Raw genomic sequence first — 25710 nt, 5'->3', positions numbered from 1 at the left:
TCTGTTCTGCTATTATCTGTCCTGTTACATATCGCGTTTATGTATAATAACGTACGTATATTGTATATAAAAGCGCGGAAGATGTTGTATGCGCTCTTTTGACATCCCAAGTAACGCTGTATAATTACTAAGATATAAACTTCGAATTAAGCGCAAACAATTTTTCGCACAACAATTACATTGGGTGAAAAAAACTTCTCTATACACGAGGAGGATGGTGAAGTATTTTTGGTTGACCGGTTGAGCGAGTAATACCTACATTGCATATAGATGTGACGATTAGACATCGGGCATTTGCAAAATAGACGCGTGGAATCTAACACAACTTGTATCACAGGTTTAACTTTTCCGTGAGCTGTGTTCCTGTCTTCTGCCAAGGTAAAACACGTGACGAATTGCCGATTGGAGCACCGATATTTGGCCATCGACGTCGAAAAATCTACTTGGCGAACGTACACACATTTATGTGTACCATACGTACATGCAATCGTCTATAATTGTCACAGCGTATAGAGACGGCCGACCTCCACCTACGCCCACATCGCCTAGGCATTCAGGATCCTATAAATACTCAGGACATTGCCTTCAGAGTCCGTGACAATGATCGGTAACTGCGCAGGTAATTAACCCGATGCTAAAGGAGTGCTGCAAAGTTTCACAAAATTACCAACGATGCACGTAACTCGGGCTTTAAACGCTTCGAGAAAAATGAGGCATTAACTATGTTCAAAGTTCAAGCTATAACAATAAGCATATGGGTTCAGATTAGCTCGAGAATCGGTACGTCTAATGATTTTCCTCTAAAGAAATAAACAAGATTAAGAAGTAGAAGCAGCAATGTCAAGGCCCATTTCAACCTTCATGGAATTGTGGAAATGTATAAGAAATCGAACGTCATGTGCTTGCATATACATATATGGTTGCTCAAGATACAGCCTGAGTGCACATTTCGCCCACGCGATTCCTATCGGCACCGCTACAGGCACACTTGACTAGCCATAAGCCACGACATAGATATATGGAGTAAGACACATTCTCCTAACGATAGCTGGAAGCACTTAGTTTTTAGTATAGTTGGCACCTACGTGTAATCTAGCGATTCGATAGCAACCATTCCTATTTACATTGCATGAGACACTTTTGCTTGACGATGAAAACAGTCAAGATATTAACTGCAGTTTTAATGGTATCGTCCAACAGCCGAAAGCAGGATGCAAGTGAGCAGAAGATTTAAATCGTCTGTTCAGAGAAGTCAATTTCGTTTGATACCGAAATCCCAAGTTTCCCTACAACCTAATTTGAAGTCTGATCATGAACCTCAAATATCAATGATGCGAATTTTCGAAGCTTGTATAAAAACGGCACGAGTATTCAGCGCGTAAAAAATGCACGTCGCGTTGTCTAAATGCGAATTAACATTATAACGATAAGCTTATGTGGCGTACACAGTACGTGAAGGAGTAGCTTTAAGAACGCGGATGCTCGACCGGCGCGATTAGCCGCCGAATTGGATGTCTCGCAGGTATTCACGATCCAGAGTACGTACGGTAGGCGGCTTGTGCACACGCTTCTTGGGTCACGCGTGTGTGGTGCACGCTTGTCATGCGAGACGCGTGGCGTGTCATTCTCCGGGACGGCGGGCACGCGGTGCGTTTGCATCGATTCAACACAGCTACGAGCGCAACGATATCAGCCATATGGGTTAGGTTAGGACGATTCGTACCTGCGGCCCGAACAGCGCGGTTTACGACTTGTAACCGCTGACCACCCCCCGCGCCGACGCTAATTACGGACGGTATATCGGTATTCGACGCTTGTTTACACCGGTCATCATGCCGTGGATGTGAAGGAAAACGGAATTGATACGATTTAATCAAAGGGTTCCATACGCTTCTTTTCGTTTGTTTGATAGGACAGAAATCAACATGGCCGCCGCCCTGCCCGCTTCGGATTTTGATTCTGCTCTACGATCGTTCGCATCGCTTAACGGTCATCGGTTGATATTTCGGGCCAAAGAAGACGACGGCAGGATTTGTTTGGCTATCGTTTTACCAGCGACGATGGTCTAAAAGCTGAAAATTTTGCTTTTTCACTTCAAGTTATTTGTTTCGAAAATTACGTGGGAATGATTCACGTCTTTAATGGATGCACGAGTTTAGTTGGACAGCCGAGTGGAGATTCCGAATGTTAGCGATATGTCGCAGAAAGATAGCCTTGCTTACTACGTGTGACTAAATATTGGGAAAAAAATGTATGAGACGCATTTCGTTGAAGAACTCACAAAGCTGTTAAAGCACGTTGATTCACCTTATATTTTCATAGAAGAAAACACCAAATCGAGCCGAGCGCAAGTGAGCTGAATGTATGGCAACAAAAATATGCGCACTTTTTTCTTTTCCGTTTTACGACCGTGAGACACCTTTAAAAGATAATTGAATGTCGCTGACTGAACACTGGTCATCATCGCGTTAAGCTATACATATCGAAGCTCGGTCTGGTGGTCAAGTATACCTATAGGTACCAATGTAAACGTTTCGCGCGAGGAAAAATCAATTATTGTCGTACCCGATGAATCACACGATACACGCCGGTTTTCTTAATACCAGATCTGTATAATAATAAGCCCCTTTGTGTGTCCGTATGGTCACTGAGCCATAGGTCGTTCGTTGTACTCGGTTGATTTGAATTACAGTTCGTTATTTGCCACTCCAGTCATGTTTTCCATGGTTTATCTCACCTTCTTCCTTGAACAAAAAATTCCCCCTTCCTCATTCAGCGGGTCAAAAACCAACGAGGACAAAGAAGCGAATTCCGGGTGATCTTTGACGCACCAATTCAGCCCAAAAACACCAATGCGATTATTCAGCTTCAATGATTCGAGTACCTTCAGCCAATTGACACAGGCAGGCGGGTGTAACGAAATCAATATACCTAAAGAGAACCTGAGCAGCAGCATGTACTTTCTTACATGCATACCTTGCGATTATTAAAGGTACGCGACAGTAATTTGACATATTACACGTGGTCAGCGTGTCATCGGCAAAGGGACATCGTACGAAATGATGTTTCGCGATCGTGCTTTGCGTCTTAACGATCGTTGCAGGAGTCTGACTCACCTCGCTGTTATGCTTGAGTTATCGGCGATTGTGTGTGCCGATTGAACTTTTCCAAGGCGCACGACTCCCCGGACCCGTACAAACAGGTACGCCTGAGCTAACGCAACCCAACCCAACCTCACCTAACCTAACCTAACCTCAACCACAGCGCATACCGCAAGAAAGAATGAGAGGCATGAGTCCACTCACACCAGCTGTCGCGTTCTCTGCGGTCTACAACTCGGCACGAAATTTCTTGCGACATTTCTAATTCGTGTTTACAATATCCACGCACGTGTTTATCACGCGGCGTCTCTCTCACCGCGCAAGGACGCCTTTGGTCGCCTGTCGCTACTATATTCATGTGTATAACGTATACAACGCAACCTTCGGACGAAGTTGACGCGATCGACGGTAACCAACTGATTTCCCCCCTTCTTTTTAGACGTTCAACATTTGGTCGCAGGATCATATGTCGTTTAGTTATTCACAGACGTATAATTTATGGGTGAGTTTTGCGGGCTGATTTTTCAGTTTTAACGATTTCTTTCAAGGTGAAACGACACCTTTAACCATTCCTGCCGTCCTTCGCTTCCGCGTGGAATGCCGATCGGTAACGGGCGAGTGCCGGAAATCATCCTGGAGGAAATATAAAATCCCAAGTGAGAGCCCCGGCAGCCATATTGATCTCGTTAGGCCATGGTCTCAGTCTGTCATTTTTATTTCTTGCTTTTAACGCAAACGTAACGCGAGACGAGTTTACAACAGTCTACAACTTCACGTTCTGTATTTCGTGTCTGACTTTTAAAACCGTATAATTATCCCCACGTTACAGGTAAAAAGACTATAAATTATCGCCGATGTGAATGCAGGATAACATATTCCTTTGACTAAAATCTCAACTCAGTCATCCCAATGACGGAGAACGTGTTATTTGCTTAGATTTGCAGAATGTCAAACCCTCCATTAATCACTATATCCCGCACGCACGCACAATAACAAGTAGTTTGTTTAATTAGCTTCAAAAGTCACATTCATTGCCACAAGCACGTACATGTACGTACACCGAGTGACCCGTAATTTCCATTGTTTTTCGTCCCTCGCTGAAAATAATGGAGGAAACCGACCTTACATGTCTTGGCAGAATAAAATCAGCTTCCGCTTTTTTTTTTTCTTTTGCTTTTCAGTAAGAAGGAGTTAATTTTTCCCTCTCCATCTACGTAATTGTTGCATAGTAATTCCAGAACACCGTGTACACTTGTATTTTTTCGAACCATCAATGTACCTGACCGATAAAAATTTCAACCTACACCTATTATTCCGCGTCAACAATACGGATGAAATACGGTCATCGTACTTTCACCATCGCGATTGGTTACGCATCTGTAAAATCCTGCATCGTCAGAGGCATGTATTTGTTTAATAAAGAAAAAAACAAAATAAAACAATAAAACAATAAGAGATAAACAGGCGAGGGCGAAACACCTGTTATTAAGCGATCGACATCTGCAACTGAGTCAGAGTAGATCTACTCTGTAGATATGTGGATCGGCCGATGATCGTTTGCACAACTGCGTGTCCCATAATGATTCTGACACATTTTGTTTACCGAAATGTATTATAATTGTCAAGGCTGTTCGCCCTGTTTCTCCGTCCAATATTTGGACGAATTGCACGGAATATTTAGATTGGCAAAATAGCATGGTAACGACGAAAGTATTTTTTGTGTCAAACGCGTACAAGTATAGTCGAAGAGAGCGGAACCCCTTTTCTTCTCTCGTACTTTTATATCCGTTTTATTTTTTTCCAAGTGAAGGTACGCGTGTAATGGATAGTTGAAATTACTTTCGTGTACAGTTCTCGTAATCGTAAAACTATCAGGTTTGATCTGTGCAGAATGTAAGCGTACGAAAGGCAAAAGAGAAAGAGAGATCCATGTTTACGAGACAAACTTCCTGTGGCGGTGAAAGGTCCCTGAATGGTATTGTCATCAACAAAAGCTTGTACTACACATTTCATAGATCGGAATTGACCGCTGCTGCTGCTGTTGCTGCTTTTACTAATGACGATTCGTCGAAATCGGTGTTTCATTCTTACCCAAATAATTATTCTCTCGTCAACGATTTTCTCGAATTTTTTTAGTCACATTTTTCAACGAAAGAAAAACAAGATGAAATCATGAATCCAATTTTTTGCTCACTTTTTGTAATACAATTCGAGCATCTCCTTCCACCACATTTAAGCCGCACCTGATCGAGAAACCTTTCTAAATTGTATACATATACACGCAAAACGAACGCCTATGGAATTTTACATTCAACTTTTTAATTCCACGACGCATATGAGCAGAATATATTCTTCTACACGGTATTTAAATCGCCTGTACATTACGCGTAATAACTTCATCTTCTTTTCATTTCTACAACGGTACAAGCGTTAAACGAAGCGGAACTAACAGCAATCAACGATTTCAGTGTATTTACTCTCTCGGTGTGCACATCTGATCGATATTAAATTGTAAACTGATAACAGGTGGTTTCGTTACTCAACCTTCCTACTTTCCTTGTTTTGTTATTAAAATTTCCGCAATTGTTAAAGAGGTTTTTCATCTGTTCGCGTCATCAATTAAAACTTTTATACAAACAACTTGTATATTCATTGATAGAAGCAATTTAATTTGAACCGCCGCTGCTGCTTAGTGAATAAAAAGAAAAGGAACGTTCAATGATTGTAAGCGTTAATTATACATACAACCCAGGCAATATCGGCTCAGCAATTAATTTTTCCCAACGATAGCTACAACCATGTTAAATTTTAAGAACAAATGATTCCGGCCATCAGTCAGACTAATTAATTTCAAAATTGATCGTACGATTTCAAGTAAGGAGTTCGGTTCAACGGAGTTGGGTTAAGCAAAAAAAAATAAAACATTAACGACGAGAAATTGTCACTTGATTAAACAGTGCGAAATTTTTGTTCAAATTGCATCACAGATGTACACATAACCGTACTATTAATCCACAGAATGGAAAATTTCCAGTTATCGATTCGTCGCGGCCGAACTGACAAGAGAAATATGTGTACAACGCTATGCAACATTTGTTTGTGCGACAAATAACACATGTCGCTAATTATGTGTCCTATTTGAGTCATTATTTATACCGCGGCTCATTTTCGCAGTGAAAGCCCGAGCCTGGGTCACAGCCTTGGCCTACTGCTGATAGTCGGATTTCATTTTAAAACGGCTTGTCCAACCGTCCGCAAATTTATCATCAGTGAACGATTTTGCAATTTCAACCCCTCCGCAACGAGATTCGGCAATGACAATTTCCACGCATTGCTCGGTCGAAGCATACTCCAATTTACGCGCAAGAGGATCTTACACGACAATTTTCATTCCCGCAGATCGTTTCAACGGTTCTTCGATATCCGCGAATCCTTATTTAAACGTAAATTCGAACCGCAGAGCCGATTTCGCGAACTTGTTGGAGCGCTTATCGGCATGGCGACCACGTCGAATGAGGAACAACGTCAAGTTGCGCCGATTGATGTGAGGTGCCTGCGTACGTACGCCGAGGTGTGCAGACCCATCGATATGCAAATCACGTAAAAAGGCGTACACGACGAGATCGTTTAAATGTATCGTCGTGTATAAGTTAAATTCGAAACGATTGATGTATATATATATAATATATATGTATATAAGTTTGTACGACGAGGAGGCACAATGGCTGACGAATCAAAGAGACCCTGTCCTGATTCCGCCTTTACCCATATCTAACGCTCTTGCATTAATCGCTTACATGGCACTGCACATACGTATGCAAGTGTCGTATGTCACCGCTGCTGCACGCGCTTGTTCGTCACGTGGAAAGGTGTTGGCAAACTTTGCGTTTAAGCTTCGAAGCTTGCGACAAGGAAGAGGAAAGGATAGATGTGGAGGAGCGGGGTAGAAGTTTCGAATTTGAAAAGTTCCGAAAGCGCCAAATTCAGAATCATTTTATGGCGAAACTTAATTGAAAGGAATCAAACTTTGACGAAACATCAAAGTTTCGAATGGTTTAAAACACGACGGTCCAAGTTTCGCAAGTGCAAAGTTCCAAAAGTGCGAAAATGAAAAAATTTGAGACATCCAAGTTCCGAATGATCGAAGATTTTCGGTCAAGTGAAATTTCACACTTTCATCTTTCTTTGTTTTGGATTTTCGATAGTTTTACGTTCGGAATCCGGATAATTGCGATTTTTGGTTTTTATGATTTTTCACACGCATTTGTTGAGGAAACTACGCTGTGCGAGTATGTTTCAATTTTTCAATTTTTAGTCTATCGAAACTTTATTCTTCGCCATTGGGTCTCGCGAACATTTGAAACTTTGTTGTTTGGTAAAGGTTTGATTTCTTTACTCCAAGTTTCGCAACCAAACAATTAGAAATTACGCGCTTTTGGAACTTTTCAAATTTCAAACATCAACCCAGCTCCGATTTGGACAAATTTTTTCAAATGCCTTATAGAAATGGAACACACTAAAGTGTATATCAATTGGGTGTTATTTCCTGAAAATTATACAACAAAAAATTATCGGAACATCATTTTTCCACTCTATTACATTGGGTTAAATGGAATTATTAGCGTCGTGCAGGCGTACTTTCAAACATGATTACGCAATCGTCGATAATACGGAGGCAATATATAAAAAAAAAAAAAAAAAAAAATGACGTTTATAATTAACCGCGGACACGTGAGTTTAATCAATCTTGAACCGTGTGTCAGATCTTCACGTTTATAATACGTAGAAAGAATATCGCGAAGTTGCGTGGAAGGCTGAATTATTATAACTAATTGTTTTCGTCGAGTACAAGATCAAAGCGAATAACACCGTCGTCTCGTAAGGCGTGTGAAAATCAGCTATTCCTCAATTAACCCGATCTCTCTCCATCTGTCTTTTTTATCGCCTCAGCCATTATTTGATACGGCAAAATGATTTATCGCATTCCCAGGAATTCAGTGGAAAAAGTTGAGAACAAGGATTAAAAATAATTCGTTTTAAATACTCTCGAGGATTTTTACACTCTGTCTAATAACGTGTTATTCACAGTCTCACGCAGAAGCGTTTCGAGCTCTAATGGTCGCTCGTAAATCTCGTGCAATTTCGCAATAACGTCGATATCGAAATCTGGTGAAAATAAAAACGCCTCAAATGTAGCCTGCATTTTCGAACGATTTCCTCGGGCAGCGGTCGTGGTGCTTGTTTAGCCTTTGGGCCAGAAACTTGGCCAAGAATTCGCCGCGTACCCAAAATTCGTTTGAAAAAAATCGAATCCACAACTCTTTTCCTTTTGGGAACACGAAAAAACTGCGCCGATCGATTCGAAGGTGAACGATGTGCAATCACTGATTAAAAAACACGCCCGCGGGAAATTATTTTTCATTTTTTGTTGCTGTTGTTTTTTGTTTTTTTTTTTTCTTTTCTTTTTTTTCACAACGTCCGTTTGCCTTTGCTTGCCTCTTTACACGCGTAACACGAACGTTTAAATTTTTTCTTTTATTCTCGTCAAAAATGATTACATCTGATTTAATCGATTAGCTTGAACGATTCTTGGCGATTTATAATTGTTGTAGAATGGCTTATAGGTGGGTATGTACCTACGTGATTGTGTATAAACGCGTCCTTCGGGATGAAATTACAATACTTTTTTAACGAGCGGAAGTTGCATTGAAATTTCCACTTTTGATTCAATGCGAATAATATCTACAATACCTGTGTATATCCGTTATATCCTGTCCATATTTAATTATTGTACTTGCAGTCTCGTAGTTGCATCTGCATTCTCTTCGTTCTCCTATACTATTTCGTATCTCGTATGATGTCTGTAATAGACGTTGTACACGTACGTTAAGTCCTTTGGACAAACGGATTTATTTTTCAAATTAAAAACGCTCCTCCGATAGCAGGAAAAATTTAACCAATAAACGTAACAGTCGATGACAAGCTTAACGACTGTTTCCGTGCGTAAAATTTTTTTTCTTTTTTTTTCGTCCTCTTAATAAGTTTCATTTCCTTTTTAATCTTTTCTCAGAAACTCGATTCCATACATCAATGACTTGTTCTGTTATCTGATCGATTACAAAAAAGGAAATTTGTATCGATGCGGTGGAAGTTATTTTAATCAGTGCGTTTTTTTTTCCACTCAGAGTTTCATCATCGGTTTAATTACACCGCAACTCCGGTACTTGAATCATATTTTCGTTAACAAAAATGCGAATTACGGTTCAGGCCTCAAATGCACACAGCATGAATTTTCCAGCATGTATATACATGTAATGCGAGTGCATTACGGCTCGTTTCAGGGTTATATATACATATATATTGTATATGTACATTATATATTGCTGAGTCAGCGCATTGCCCTCGCATCGCTTTTGTAAATTAAGCTATTTACGATGCACCAATGATACACATATCGTGATTGCGAATTTGCATTAACGATGTATAAATTGTTGTTGTTTATTTTTGGAAATAACTTTTGCAACGAAACTTTACGGTGACGAAAAACAATAATATATGTAATACCAGAGTGAGAAAATTGTTCGCACCTAGTGAGAAAGAAATTTCGATTCACCCAGTAAAAAAATCAATCCCAGAAATTCAGATTCGGTTCGGAAGATAATAAACCCCCCCCCCGAAAAAGAAAATCGTTAAAATGCGCCTGTTTTTTCTTCTTACCTCAAAGTTTTTACGACATGGCGTCAACTCGATCGCATGCGGAAATATTTAACGGTAATAATTGCATTAACCTGCAGGTAACATATAGAAATTTTATGCGCTCGTGCTCGTACATAAGTTACATGCATAGTACATGTACACACTACGTATATTCTGTAACGAGCAATATACTACGTAATTATATATTCATCTAGATTAGAATTAATATCGCAATTCGCGGAAGAGTGATTGTAAAATTAATTTGCGCGTGCGAATTACACGTAGATATTCGGTTTCCACAACCGCGTAGTACATGCATAGTATAAGTCGTATTAAAACGAACCTGCCTGATTCTGGCACTCGTGTGAGATTAAACTTTCTGCGAAAGAATTTCGCTCATCTTATGAACATTCGAATGAATAATCTTGACTGATAAACTTAGACGGTGTTATACAAAGAATTTGCACAACGTTGAACCGTGTAGAAATTAATTTATTCATTTATTTTCGCAAAAATTTCGCATCTACTTTTATTTACACACATATATATATGTGTATTTATATATCTCGCAGAGGAGGAAATCAAAGACAGAGAAATTATAGAAAGAAACATAAAAAAAAAAAAAATACATATATATATATATATATCAGAGAGATGAAAATACCGCGTAGACGAATAGCGTTGGAAGGGGAGGAGGAGTCTAGTAGTTCAGCCTTTAGAAAGTCTAACAGCGCCGTTTCGAAACAAAATGTATATATATATACATTTACCGCATGTAGCCCCGAGGTATCGTTCAAATATACGTGCGAATGTATGTATAAGGCACAGGTATACACCTGACTTAGAATACAATGGTGTTAATAATACACACGTTCGTTAACGTAGGTCACCGTAGCTGTTGATGCATGGGACGCGTTTGATTGACTCGGACCGTATGGCTGGGTGAATTCTCAATTAATTGTTACACTACACCGCGATCTTTCCCTAAAATCGGGGGGGGGGAAGACAAAAAATCGGCAAAGTACGAGCGCGATATTGACATTTGCGGATGATCGGAGCGCGTTAAAAGGTACGCGGAGTGAAAAATTTACGGTGAACTCATTTCCCGATATTAATCATTTTTATAATTTACAGAATACGCTGATTTTAGCATTGCATTGAATGTCAATGTCTGCCGCACTGGAATATTCGAAAGTTTGACATGCTACCGAAAGTTTAAGGAGAATGTGAGTATTTATAATTTCTTCGAAGAAGAATTATGGTTTTTTTTTTTTTTTTTTTTTTTTTTATACAACCGATCGGCACCGATTTTTTTATTCGATTTCGGGCAAACGTAGAGGGTGAAATTCCTTTGAGCTTATAAGGCAACGGTACACACACACACACGCACGCGCATTCAACAGCAAAAAAAAATCGGCAGTAAGATAAGTCAAACTACTCACGTCTTAGGGTTTTTTACGAAGTCTGCAGTAGTCCGAAGATCGGTAAATCGTGAACCAGCGTCGGGTTTTACTTTTGTCTCTGGGCTGCGGGGCGCGGATGACATACACACTTTAATCGGTTATTCACACAATTCGAATACAAAGTCAAGATCGGTAACGTCATAAACAATTACGACCGGATTGGGGTCACCCCGAATTATTTATACGATATATGCGATGCGGATACGTCTACTGGCACTCGGTTGAAACGGCGAGGTGATAACACGTGTAATACGCTCGCAGTTTCGTGCAGTGCTGCAGTGCAGTATACGCGGTAAAATCGTTATGAAAAAAACGGTCTCTCTCGCTCCTCGAGTCGTCGAGCAGAGCGTAAGTAAGTCACGTCCGAACGGATCGGGGGTTCGGAGACAACTGAGCACGAGCCGGACGCACTTTGGAGTGCAGGTTTTAGTTTCCCAAGCCCGGAGCCTGAGACTACTCTCGATAACGACGACGAAGGCGAGCGTTCGCCTCGCCTGCCCGTCGCGATCGGCTACCGATTCGCAACCAACCACCTGCCGCTGCCGCACACTTGCTTATCGTACCTTGTTCGAGAAGCGGCGCGAAAGATCGGTTGGTTAATCGGTAAATAGAAAAAAAAAAAAAAAAAAAAAAAATCGGTTCGTTTCGGTTACCGATCTCTTCCGAAATCAACGTAGCTGAGAAGTCTCCTTTTCACTTGACCTTTTTTCGCAGGTTCGATTGCCGATCGGCAATTTTTTGGCCCTTTTTGCTCTCGAAATCGTTAACGTACGAAGGGTGTTCGATTTTACTTGATGCCGGTCCGTGTTCACAACGTTTCGTCGTTCTCTCGGATGCACTCGATCGCGATTCTCGTAAGACTCGACTCCTCGCGGCGAGCACGGCTATACTTGAAGTATCGGGGTTATGACGTCACGGGGAATCGAGGTGCCGATAGCGCACCCCCCACCTTACCTCCCAACGACGCCGGCTCTCCCCCGATTCGTACGTACAATCGGTTCCGAGGTAGGCAAACTTGCGAGCAGCCTCGTGACGATCCCACCAATAACCGCCGATCTTCGACGATTCGAACATTCCAAAGCACAACGCTGATAATTGGCACCCCTCTTCTTCTCAAGGCATTGATTCGACGCGTCTCTTAGCCAGATGCCCGATGCCTCGCAGTCTCGACGATCGTTCACGCGAATGTTATTAAATCACGATTTCGGACACCGGTGTTATAATATCGCCGACTGACGGGATCATCGTCCGTCGATCTTAGGGTTAGGTTAGGTTGGGTTAGGTTATGGACAAGAAACTAGTAGCTCAAGGAACTGGGTGAGAAGTCGAGTCATCGCGTTATCGGAAATTAAGGGAGTTGGTACGAATGTTGAGACCGATATTTGGTCGACTCGAAACTTCAGCCGCTACCAAAATTTCGCTTTTCGTATTAACACAAGAATTATATTTGATGTTTGAAATTTATAGTACGAATTCACTTCGTCAAAATGACCTTTCACCTCTGTCAGAACCTGCCTATAATTCACGGTGTCATGTAAATATATATAATATATATGCAGCCACCGTGACTGAACTGTAGCGTAATTTTGGTGTCATTTAAGTAAAAAATAAAAATAAAAGATGACAAAAAAAAAAAAAAAAGAAAAGATGTTCAAGCACATAGACAAATAATTGCATACATTCATCATTGCAGATTTTACAAATTCCACCTCTTATCCTGCCTGCATCCTCGCGATATCAGGGATAAGGAAAAAAAAAAGTTGGTTCATTTCGAAGTTGATCGAATGAAGGAAAAACACTAAAACACGAATGAATGAAGAATTACGCCCACAGGTCCGAGCAACTATACATATACATCTGTGTTTTACAAATGTTGCCGTTATGTTTTACAGCTAATTTGAATAAACTGATTTATCACTTTGTGTAACTGAGGAGTAATAAAAAAAAGAGGAAAAAAAAACAACACTGGTACCAAAAATTATTTAGCTTATCGACGAATATTGTGTGCGATTGAATATTATTAAACTGTTTCACGTTAATCTTCGCATTCAAATCCTTGTGGATTACAAAAATGATAATTACGCTATTTATCGTTATTCCCAAAGATAGGATAACTTCAATGAGCGAATTATGTATTCACTGTACGTGCAATATGAGGTGAAAAATTTGATTTATTTCGATTTAACCTGTTTAAAATCATACATCGTGAATGCAAATTTACATTTCACTGCATTAAGTACGTGGAAAAAAACTGTCTTCCGAATTTTAGCTTCAGTCAGCCGAAGTCAAATTTTCAGGATGAAAAGATGTCAAGGCTGCTTGTCTATCTTATTTTCCAATTTTGCTCACGACTTTTCGCACGAAGGAAAGACGATTCTCGATTCCCTTGGACAAAAATCTGATCTCAAAAATATCAGAGAATCACCATAATATACGCAAATTTCGTACACCGCAGACATTGTAAATTTTTCGCAACAGTTTCGCGCTTCACGAATCGCACAGTTTATACTATTTTATTGAGAAGAACGACGAGGCGCATGGGCAAGGCGTACGCACACATAAATTAAAATGAACTCTCGATGCACCTACGCATTGCGAAAGGTAATGGTCGAGGTCGTCAGCAGCGGCAAGATGCGGCGCCTCCGAGACTCGCGTTGTGAGAATTGAACGAAACTTACTTTTGTCGCCGCTCGTCGTCAAACACCTGCAGAAAAGAACTGGGACGATAAACGGGACGCAAGGTCGACGATATAATCACACCGCGATTTATCACCGAGGGCAATTATTTGTAAATACAAATCATTAGAATAATGTAAAACAAAAAATCCCTATATTTTTTAAATTTAAGAAACCTTCATAATTTCCGTTTGTATTTATTTTTTTTCCAACTCTGTACAACCAGAAGAATTATGTAAAAATAATGAAACGTGTATCATTAAGCAAAACGAAACTCTTTTGTATTATTATCTTTGATCGAATGGAAAGCAATAAACTATATTATAATTATAATTTTACATACAAAATAGTATACTGTAATCCTTACCATTTTTTTTTTCGTCACAGGTATTTTTCCAATTTTCAGAACTTGTTCGCTCTTTTTTTTCTGGATAAGATTCAGCCTTTGATCAATTACAAGTTGGCAAGAGAAAGTCTATCTCGTCTCGGAAATCGGTGTTCTAATGTCATTGTACGAATTTTGAAAAATTTCGGAAGATGTGTATCAGGGCTTTTCGAATGCCGCTTTCGAATTCTCGTGTGAAAAAGAGCTTCATCGAATGCGACAAACCGAATTTCAACATTTACAAATCGATTATCGTACGGTTCGCTGTATATTTGAGACTGACAACCCAATCTCTGACATCGGCAGAACCAAAGCGGTTTTTCAACGAATTGCGAAAAACTTGTGTTGAACAATTTTAATCGCAGTGTTCCAAACATTTCCCAATGTGAGATTACCGAGAATGTGCTCCGTGCGGTAAATAGATTGCTCAATCCGACTGCCTCCGAATCATACAAATCATTCTTCCCGACGTCAATTGCATACCAAAGTTGGACAATTATCCCACAACGTAATAGATTTCGTTCTAACGAGTTTTTACCTTGTACGGCGATATTTGGTACCCAATGGAAATTCCATGGCAGGTTATTAACGCCGGACTTTGTTCCGGCGGTGGAAAATTATTCACCACATTCACCGTTGGCCGACGAGTCACAGAGAACATGACGAATAATTGGTGTAACAACGTCTGCGATCTGTCTGCGATATTTTCAAATTTTCGTGCCAGCTGTCGTTGCTTTCCGATTTCATTTTTGCCGAGTTTTGCGGTGTTTTTTATTTTATTTTATTTTTTTTTTAACAGGTATTGTAAATCACGCGGCATCGTGAGGCGTGTGATCGAAATCGACAAGTTACTTCGATTGGAAATCTCCGGCTACTGCGACAAATTTCAGGGCCATGACCTTAGAGTCACTGCTGAATAACAACAACTTGCCAACTGAGACTGGTCGCTATTATACAAAATGCGAATCGCATTTTGAGTCGTCGGAAATTCATCATTATTTACGATATCGATTGATTTTTTTCCCTCTCATTTACGTACGTGGGAAGTGAATAACAGTTTTACCCTTGCGTGCGTTCATTTTCATGTAAACGGCGTAAACTTCCTAGTTCGCGGATTTCAATGCCGTCCAAAATCCTTCTCTCGTTTCGTATAATGCGTAATGAAAACAGGTTGAACAAATTATCACAGACCTTTAATTAAGGAAAATCTCGGGCTAAGCGCAACGCTTCTGCGACAAGGTTGTTTACTATTTCGACGTCACGTTGTTACGGGTTCAAGGAAATTTTAGATCCCCGTTATCGGGAGATGTCACGCCGTCGTTCCACTGCTCTAATTTTCCACGATTCACGGTGCAAATGTGTTTTTCTAACTTAACGCTACCGCTGTCACATTAGCCGAGAGGAGTTGCAGAAGCTTCAGAATCGTTGGGAAACGGAATGCAAATATTGGTCGTAAGCTCAACTCTGAAAATACAGACGTACACAGATGCAAAGAAACGAAGAAACGAGAGCGCGATCAATGTGGAAGGTTATAAGTCCACTAAAAATGGGTCTGAATTAAAAATATTCGGGTTATGGCTGCATTTTTGTTTACAAGAGTTTGCCACCATCGAGAACACAAATCTCAAGTCATTTTTCAGCTGCGTAACCGGCGTATCGAGAAAACAGCAAGATTTAACGTTTTTTTGCGTTTTTCTCAAAAACTTCTATCGATAGATGAAAAATTACTTGACCATCTTGCAGAGCGGAAAATTCTACATCGAATTGTGTCCTCGTATTTCAGAAACGGAGTTCGATTAACGAATCAAGATAAATGAAATTACTTAAAAAAAATTTCCCAAACGCTGTCGATAAGTAAGATTTCTGTCTTAATTTGTTGATCCGACTTCGTTTCTGACATACGATGACATAATTCTATGTACAATCTTCCGCTGTGCACTATGGTTAAGTAATTTTTCATCTATCGATAGAAGTTTTCGAGAAAAACACGAAAAACCCCAAAATTTGATGTTTTCTCGAAACACCGGCTATGCAGCTCAGAAATGAATTCGCGCTTTGAATTCCTGAGGGTAAAAAATCCCGATGCACGACAATATAGCCGTATCTCAAGTAGCTCAAATCAGACCTATTTTTACAAGACTATTATAAACAATCCACGTACTTGAATCGCATGAAAACCGATTTTCTAACCACCCTAATTTTTTCATTTCTTGCGATTTGTCGCCTGGAATTTTGCGTAATAATTTTGTTTTTTTTCTTCCCCCGATTTCGCTTCAACGCCTGGAAAAATCTCGCTCTGTATCATTATCGTTAATCATTAACGAAACGATCCGTCATTTCTTGGCACATTCGAGCGTTATTTAGGACCTTGTCACTGCACGCGCTGAAGCGGGTAGGAAAAAGATAAGGCAGATCACGCATCTGAGACGAGAAATCAACGACGTAAATTCACAAACGCAATTGTTTATTCGCAAATAAAAGCCGCATCGTCGTCGTCGAATAGACGGCAATAATTCATCACTGAAAATTCTCTGTTATTTATTGCCCACATGATTGTACACTCGTTCTATGGCTGCGGGTAAAAGGCATGATGCATTATATACTATGGAAGTGTTACGCGATACGCGTTAATGTTTCTCATGTGACCCAGGTGCCACCTATTTTCTACATCTTGATACAACCGGTGAACAATAATCATTGTTCGTACGAGTGAATTAAATGATAGAAAGAAGAGAAGAGAGAAAAAAGAAACAAAAAAAAAATCTATAACCAGTGAATTGAACAGGACGGTTTTTCGCATTTGCAACAAGTGGAACAGTTTTTCATCGATTCATCGAGATCAATTTTTTTCCAAATTTTCAAACTGAAGTACTCAAAAGTTACTCAACCTATAATATGTATAATAATGAAAATCTCAGTAACGACATTGAGTATGTTGTTGCTTTTTCAAAAGTTCATAGTGACTGTGATTTTGGAATGAAATATTGCGAAAGTTGCGACTCCGATTCTTTGTTGAAATTTCGTACAAATTGAGCGATCGAGTTCTGATGTCTTCTACTCAATTCCGGTGGCTCAAAAATAGTCTTTTTAATAACATAATCGGCCCGGAAAAATTTTGCTGCAACATTTGACGGATTTTGTTGCGGGGCATAGAAAAAGTTGTGCAAAAAAACACGAAAGAAAAAGAAAGATAAAAAAAAAAAATGTCGAGTCCTGCAAAATCGCGGCAAAATGTAAATCGTTATTACACACAGCGTATAAGTGACTATGCTTGTAATTCATTATTATGCAATTCCTCGATTTAACGATGACGCGTGTTTAAAAGTCGTTACACGTTATTGAGAAGTAAGTAGTGAGTATATAAATAATATAATTAACCAATTGAAAAATCGATGATCCGATCGTCGGCCGAGCAAAGAGTGCGCATCGGTTGCTCGTTATCTTATTACATTACTACAATCATATGCAAAGAATGATGTATCATTTCTCTATCATCGTTTCGCATTAACTCTGCAGTTTTTTTCGCGTGCAATTCAGCCAGTTAATAATTAACTAGCTTTTTTCTTTGGATTCTTGGTTCTTTTATTTTTATTTATTTTTTTTTGTTTCCTTTTTATACTTCTTTGTAATTCGGTATCCGAGAGCTCTTGGGTTTTACGGATTATTGCCGAGTTTATTCCGGGAATTCCATGTGCGATTTTGTATCTTATGACGTAGCGTCGAACCCAAATTCAATTTACAAATTTTGTTGTAACTGTGGCATACGATATACTACGTCGTTATCTCCAAAAAGAAATCACTCGGACTTTTTTCTGTACGTCAATTTCGCTTACCTAAGTTTCGAAGTTGTAAGCTGTAAGACTTGAAATTTTTCCAACGACTTGTTTGATATCCTGAAAAGTTAGAGAAAATTCTTTTACTCGTAATTGCAAATATTTTGATACCCTACCACGAACAGTTTCTTGATTTGAAAATATCATTGCCATTTGTTTTAAAATCCTTTGCCTTTCTTTTGCCCGATTTCTTACAACGTTCCGAAAAATCTGACAGAATAAATTGACGCTTGACGTTCGCGAGTATCTTATTCATAATTTCCAAGCCAACGTCGATACGTCATTTTCTGCAAAGCGGTTAATTTTCCGTAACAATTTCAGATTTTAAAAAATTGCTGGACAATTATCCGAAGTAACCAGAGTAACAAGAAGTTGAGTTACCAAATATGTCGAAAGAAATGTTTTTCCGATCTGGAAAAACGTCACTTATTATCCGGGAAAAAAGTGGCCAGAACAATGATTCGTGTTACCGAGTACAAAAATGAAATTTATTCGAATAAACAAAACCTTCCTTTCGCTTTATTTTATCGTCATACTTGGTATATTGTTGAAATTGAAAGAAACATACAAAATAAAAATTCACTATCGTCCGACGCTTCAATATTAAATAGCACGGAATTCCCGGTTTATATTTGCGATCTTCTCAGCCAGCATTACGAGTATTCATTACGAGTATTTATACGTTTGCAAATAAATAAAAAAAAAAAAAAAACGGGGAGACTGCAGAAACAACCACATTCATAGGTGCAATTATTTCTGGGATACGGAAAGGACGACGCAGTTGGTTCGCAAGCAATGAATATAGGATCGTAAGGCCATTGATGAATACGCGACGCTTCCTGTGCGTTTCACCCGCGGCGATCTATTAAACGTTTCATCCTTCTCTCGTCTGCGGTCTGTTCGCCATTTCCAGAGCCTTGCGGAAGTTTCATCCGCCATTGACGTTGCGCAATCGCGAGATATGCATATTTCCGTCCGTTCTGATCGCCGCGTTTGTTTGCCGATTCGCACCTCGTTATACGTACGGTTGCTTCAAACTGCACAACACACTTTCGCACCTTCGTAAAAATCGTGTGTATTTGGAATTGCCTCGTTTTGACTCTTCAATGAATACATTCGCGCAATAAGTATACGTACGTGTGTGCTTACTCACGGTATTCCTCTGTTTTCACATTTATTTACACGATCTGGTTACACAAATTTTTTCACTTTTTATTTCCACCTGTTATTCCGACATTGACCAGAGTACCGGTCACGTGAAACTTTGTACCGGCAATAGGTGCAATTTACCAGCCTGATTTCACTCGTTTTTCAATTTCACCGGGGGAAATTTTCAGTTCTGGTTACCGCTTAGTCTTTAACTATTTTCATTTTTTATCATGATCGAAAAATATTGTTACAAAGGGTGAAATCACCCGTTTTGCCCCCTCTTTAATGATCTAGTAGTCATCATAGATGAAAGACGTTTATAAACCTCTTATGTCTTTCAAAAGAATAAGGTTGCTGCGTCAACCAACATTATTGTAAAAACAGTCTTGTTTCAGACTTTAAACGAGAAACACATGTTACGCAATTAAAGCTTTTTCACAACATTTTATTCACGCTCTTGATTTTGACTTGATGATTAAACTCGCGGATCCATATTTTATTTCCGTAACGTCAAAGAACGTTACAATATAGTTCTAGGTACGAAATAAAAATTATTTTTCTAGCTTTTACCGGAAATTCTAGTATCCGTTGCTATTCTTTCTCATCACGATCACTGTTGCTATATTTTCTTGTAACTGTTGCGAAAATTTAACGCTTGTGCAACGATAAATTTACGTTGAAGCCTTGTTTAACTAAAAAAGTAGAGTAAACCTGACAAACTGATTTTGCGTTGCAATAACCAAAAAAGTATCGACGATAGTGGAAAATGGTTAGGTGTACCTCGTTTTTCGTAATTCCAACGATATTCGAACAGTTTTTTTAACGATACAGGTTTTACTCAATTTTTATAGTTACTGTAACAAATGAAATTCTTCTCAGTGTGCATCGGTGGAAACAACTTTCCAGTGGAATTATTAATAATTCCAGAGCCGGGTTTTCGGTAATTTTGCAAACATTTTTTGTTCAGAAAACTTGAGGTTTTCAATTTTTGAAAAAATCTCATCATAGTGTCGAAGAATATTAAAAAAACAGTACATTTTTCTCTCGCATTATACAATAAGAAACATATTTTTTGTCTTAAGTAGAGAGCCGTAATTGTTTTTCGTAAAAAAAAAAGTTTCTTTTTTTATTTCGTAAGAGATCAAAAGCTGAACTGTAAAATATTTTGGTCAATTTCACACGTACGAAATACTGTAAAATAATTCAGGTAAGTGCTTAAGATTAAAACGGGTACAAATTGTGACTGATTGTGAGGATGATCTTTGTAGATAATTAACACGAACAAGTAATTTTTCATATGCACTTAAATAAAACACATGTAACTGTCTTCCCCGTCTTTTGTTTAGAATCTTCTATCTTTTTCTTCTTCAACCCGTGATCCTGAAATCAGCACTTCCAAACGATCGAAATCGGAATGAAAAAAATTAAAAAAAAAAAAAAAATAAATAAATAAAATAAACATACATGTACAGAGATAAAATGAAATAAAAAATAAAATAAATCGAACGAAGGTGAGATGTTTGCTAGGGTCGTGTAATTTTCCTGGGGTGAAAAAAAAAGAAAAAGATTCCGTATACAGAAGCTGTTTGTAAACTTATAAACTTGCCTACATAACGTACGTATAAATAAGCTGCACGCGCCTCAAGTTGTTGGAATTGGTTAACGACTAGTTGATAATACGGCGATAATTGGCGGTAAGTGTTATTGTTAACTAACCTCCGCTATGTGCCGGCATGCCTATTCGGAATTCTGACAAATCTGGAATTCACTCGCTACCGCAGGTGTTACAGGTGGAGAGAATACGCGTAACTTATATTGACTCTTCAAGCGCAATTACAAATCATCGTCGTCGTCATCATCATCATCATCACCACCACCTTCGGCGATCGTATTCAACCTATTACACGTTATTACACAAAGCGTTTTTTTTTTCAACCTTCAATGAATAATTCCGTTAAAAAGGCGATTTCAAACTAATTACATTGATTAGGAAACAGTTAATTTTTCACCCATTGTTAGTATTATAATATTTAAATTTGGCTTAAAATCCCTCCGTAAAGCGCAGATGGAAAACGTTTTTTTTTTTCACATATTTCTATTTTTCAACCGTATAATCAGTAATTACCTTACGCACCAATCAATTCCGCACGGCCTAGGCTTTATAGGATTGAATATGTACAACGTTCGAATATCGAATATACATTTTCTGTATATTGATACAGGTTTGTTTTTTTTTTTGTACCACTGTCAGTTACGTGTGCGTACAACACACATCTGCATTTTATACAAACTCATTGTTATTCCGTGACATTGCAGCGTAGAATTATACATCTTTGCGAACATTTTTTTAAGAAGAAAATTTAAGCGAACGATGATGATGATGGTGGCAATAGTGAGAAAAAAAAAATATATATATATATAATAACAATAGAAATAACAATAATAATATTAAATAGAGATATCATCGTCACGAGAAGAATGGTAAACGAAACCTATCTATCTAACTAGTTGTTTGTTTGCTTGAGAAAGAAAAGAAGTTAGATAAGGTTATTGCCTTGTTGTTGGATATATCACGTAGTGCTGGTATTATAAATATACGTACAGTCTATAGAAATACGCGTCACCCGGGTAAACAATACCCAAGAAAACTTGTATGTACCTGTATACTTGTACAACAATTTTGTACATTCCCATAACGATACATTTACATATTGTAATCCGGCTGTTTTTCTTCGTCATATTTACTCGTCTTTCTTTTATTTGCAATGGTTTCAGAACCTTTAATATAAGTTTTGTAAGATCGAGGGAAGTCACGAATCCTGTAGAACGGTAAAAGGAAAATTCAGTGTAAGATTAAATATTTTGAGAAAAAAAAAAAAAAAAATCGCGATGACGAATCGTCGATTTTAAACCAGAAGCCAATTTACTCGATGACAAGGATTTAATTGTTTGGTGAAAACGATTCAAATTACGTTAACGCCACGAATGAATGAACAAAGAAATTCGCATCTTTTAATTTCGAAGCGAAAAGTATATTGTGATTTTCATAAGTATTTTGTGCATATCTTTGAAATGTTTCAATGTAACGCGGAAAAATTTTATATGATGAACAAGTATTGAGCAATAGTTCAAAATGCACTCGATATTGACTTTCGTTAAAACAATATTTGATTTTACCACAAATAGGATTACTTGTCATTTGATCACGTAATTACTAGCGTTCATCTTTGTTATTGTCTACACGTTGTTTTCCTTTCTTCTTCACATCTTCCGCAAAGGTCACGATAACAATTGATTTTAAATTTATTCAATTACGTTAATGAAACCAGTTGTAAAAATATATATCGCTAACGACATAATGGTCCGTCGTCTGCTATGGTTCAATGCGCATGCGCTACAATCCGAGAGCAGTTGTTTCCCAGGGTGACCAACCGTTGTGAACCTAACCTCAAAAATTTTTACAACTTTCGGTGTTGAACACAACTGCCAAGAAAAAACTGACAAAACTTTTGAGGTTACGTTCACAACGGTCGTTAACAATTGACACGGTATATAAGGCGTTCACCGCCGAATCAGCCACTTTTTCTCTCGCTTTTTCTTCATCCTCTTGGATCTCATCCGTAATTGGTTATACTTACAGTAGTACTAATTGAAGGTACTCTGTGAATATTTTTCATTTTTTCGATTTACTCGTTTCGGAAATGATTTTTTTTTTTTTTAACCCGTATATGATGGAACATTGAAGTCGAACAAAAAAATGTTACATTTTTGATACCAACATCTATCGCATTGAATAGTTCATAGCAAAAGATGACTTTTTGTGTGTTACAATTTTTTCCCCGACTTCGGTATTCCGTGATATACGAGTTTAAAAAAAAATCCATTTCCGAAACGAGTAAATTAAAAAATGTGAAAAAATTCATAGAGAGTATCTTTAAGTAGTACTACTATATGTATAAACAATTATGGAAGAGAACGCCTCGTATATGCGTCATGTAAATACTAGTAGGTATAATTATTAAAGATGCATTCAACGGCTGCAGAGAAGATACAATAATTGCCAGATAAAGACGTGTAGCTGGATTTAAATTACTGATATTTCCCGCAAAATCCAACGGATCCATTTCATAAATATTAGGAGCTTCGTTTTTGTTATCTTATATGTCTACAAGATATGGACAGTTGAAACAAAAGATTTGTGATAGAGCTAGTTTAAGGGATGAATTTGATTAGGAAAAACAGCGGACCTGACGTAATTCTTTTCACATATCAAGTTCCCGCGGTTCTCTTATCCGTAGGTAATTTTCAAGGTCAAGCTTAACCCTATAACTGAAGGTAGGGTCAAGGATATTCGACCCAGGCCGCATTAGCAAACCACCCCTATTGCAAAACTAAGCAGCGGAACGAACAAAAGCTCCTACAGTCGCACCTGAAAGAATTCGTATGTTCATGTGAAAAAACAAAGGTTCCAGTTTCACAAAATTATTTTGTAATAGTTTTTCATTGAAAGTCCGACTCTTGAGCTTTAATTTGCTCTTTTAACCGTTTCATTTCATACATTTGTCTCAGAGTTACGAATTTTTGAACAAAACAAAGTTTTTTCACGACTTTTTGTGTTTATTGTTATATATAGTTTAATAAATTGTTTAAAAAAACTTATATTGCAAAGTTTTATCGTGAAGTAGAAGCTTTAAGCGTGACGCGAGATTTTTTTCATATTTTTAATAAGACGTTTTCGAGGATTTTTAGCACGAGGAAGAAAAAAGAAAATACCGCTACAGTGATCGGGTTAAGATTTTGTATTTCCACAAATGAGAAAAGAGTTTGCGAGTAATCGGAATGATTTTCTTTGCTTATTATTTCTCGAATCGTTATGCATAGAGTACTGTTCAGAGAACAATAAACTTTTTCACAACTTTCTCCGGGCTGCTTGCAATTAGTTAAAAATAATTCGTGGAATTACCATGAATCATAGAGCAGTACTGTGATTTATGAAATTTTCGGAAATCAGCTGACGCGGCGCTTCCATGCATTCGAATCTAATGGCAAATCACAAAACCAACCCCTTTTATTCGCTTAAACAAGATGTCCTCAGGTTGATTTTTAAATAGGTTGGTTGACCAAGAATCGATACTATTTATTCATTTTAGTACGACTTAGTCATGGATTATGTACTTGTAAAATTACCGTAGGCATTCACAAGCTACGGCAAATTTTTTTTGAATATACAAGATTATAAAATACTGGAGTTATAAACAAACGTTTAGATGTCATCGAATCGTTTTAAAATGCTTTAATGTAATTGAAAATCTTATCCTAAAACGTTTTTTTTTTCTCAATGTTAGCATGTTAGCATCACTAAGTATTTTTTTTACAAAACGTTGTGTCGATACTGGTTTTGATCGACAAACAGCAATGTGAACTTGATTGGTGAAAAAAAGGAAATCATTTTTAAGCGACCTTGTACAAGAAAATCGTCTTCCGAATAAATTGAGTCATCGCAGACTTTAGTCGAGCGAATCTACTCGAAATTTCCAACAATTTTGAAGCAACTTGAAACGAAGCATCGATTTCTAATCTTTCGTTTATAATATTACAGCATTTTCAAGTCTCGTATTTTCCAAAATATCATCGTAGCCTGCAAGGATATAAAAATTTGACAAACACTTGACACGCGATTATCTCGCAACAAAATAGATAAAAAGTATGGATTTTCGGCCAAACGTGCATGAAGGTTTATTTTTCCGCACCGCGATTATTCCACGTGGGTACTTTTCCGTGACCTTGAAAGTAATCGGCGCCGAGCGTCACGACGCTCTGCAAAAAAACGTGTGCAGTTTAAAATTTGCTGCGCACACAAGTTCGATTGCCTTTTGAACGTTACGCCGCGGGTGTATATCTCTACATACGTATACATATGTATTACGTAAGAAAACGGAAGTGACGTCGTTTCCATTGAGGCGTCATGACCTTGATGCCGATCGTGACCTAATCGTTATTGTCTACAGGTTTGGACATAATTGCATCGGTTTATTATAATCGCAATTACACAGGCAGGTGTTACGTAGGCATGTAGAAGAATTTAATTACGGACCGACGACATTATCTCGACGCGATATTATACGTATATAGTCGATGTCGATTTGCGTGTCTGCGTTTCTTGATCGTACACCGCAAGTTGCATCTGCGTAGATCTATGAACCAATGTCCGATAGAGAGATTGTATCATTCTCACGGTTTCAGTGATAATCGCAGATACGTACGTGTAATAGAATTGGAATATTTGCAATGTTTGTTTACCGGCGCTTCAACAACGCCGTTATTTTTATAATTGCACCATTGACTTTCAAATCCGCAGCAAATGTATCGACAGGATCGTCTCAGCAGACTTGAATACCCATAAATCC

The 25710-nt window shown here is 38.3% G+C and overlaps 1 protein-coding gene and 1 long non-coding RNA gene across 3 annotated transcripts in view; one reads left to right on the top strand and one right to left on the bottom strand.

Annotated features, from left to right (window-relative positions):
• LOC124177042 (UNC93-like protein) overlaps positions 1 to 12126 on the bottom strand; it is a 60419-nt gene extending 48293 nt beyond the window's left edge. The window contains exon 1 of one of the 2 annotated variants that reach the window (XM_046559090.1): positions 11240 to 12126. The gene's annotated coding sequence lies outside the window, so the exon portion shown is untranslated. The remainder of the gene's footprint in view (positions 1 to 11239) is intronic. The other variant, XM_046559091.1, reaches the window with a different exon arrangement.
• Positions 10673 to 13189, top strand: LOC124177043. The gene is made up of 3 exons (XR_006869503.1): positions 10673 to 10866; positions 10932 to 11023; positions 12954 to 13189. It is a non-coding gene; the product is annotated as an uncharacterized LOC124177043 (long non-coding RNA).
• Positions 13190 to 25710: the final 12521 nt, after the last annotated feature.

This window comes from Neodiprion fabricii, chromosome 2, assembly GCF_021155785.1.
Source record: "Neodiprion fabricii isolate iyNeoFabr1 chromosome 2, iyNeoFabr1.1, whole genome shotgun sequence".
In the NCBI taxonomy this organism is placed as follows: domain Eukaryota; kingdom Metazoa; phylum Arthropoda; class Insecta; order Hymenoptera; family Diprionidae; genus Neodiprion; species Neodiprion fabricii.
This window is presented reverse-complemented; position numbering and strand designations above follow the sequence as displayed.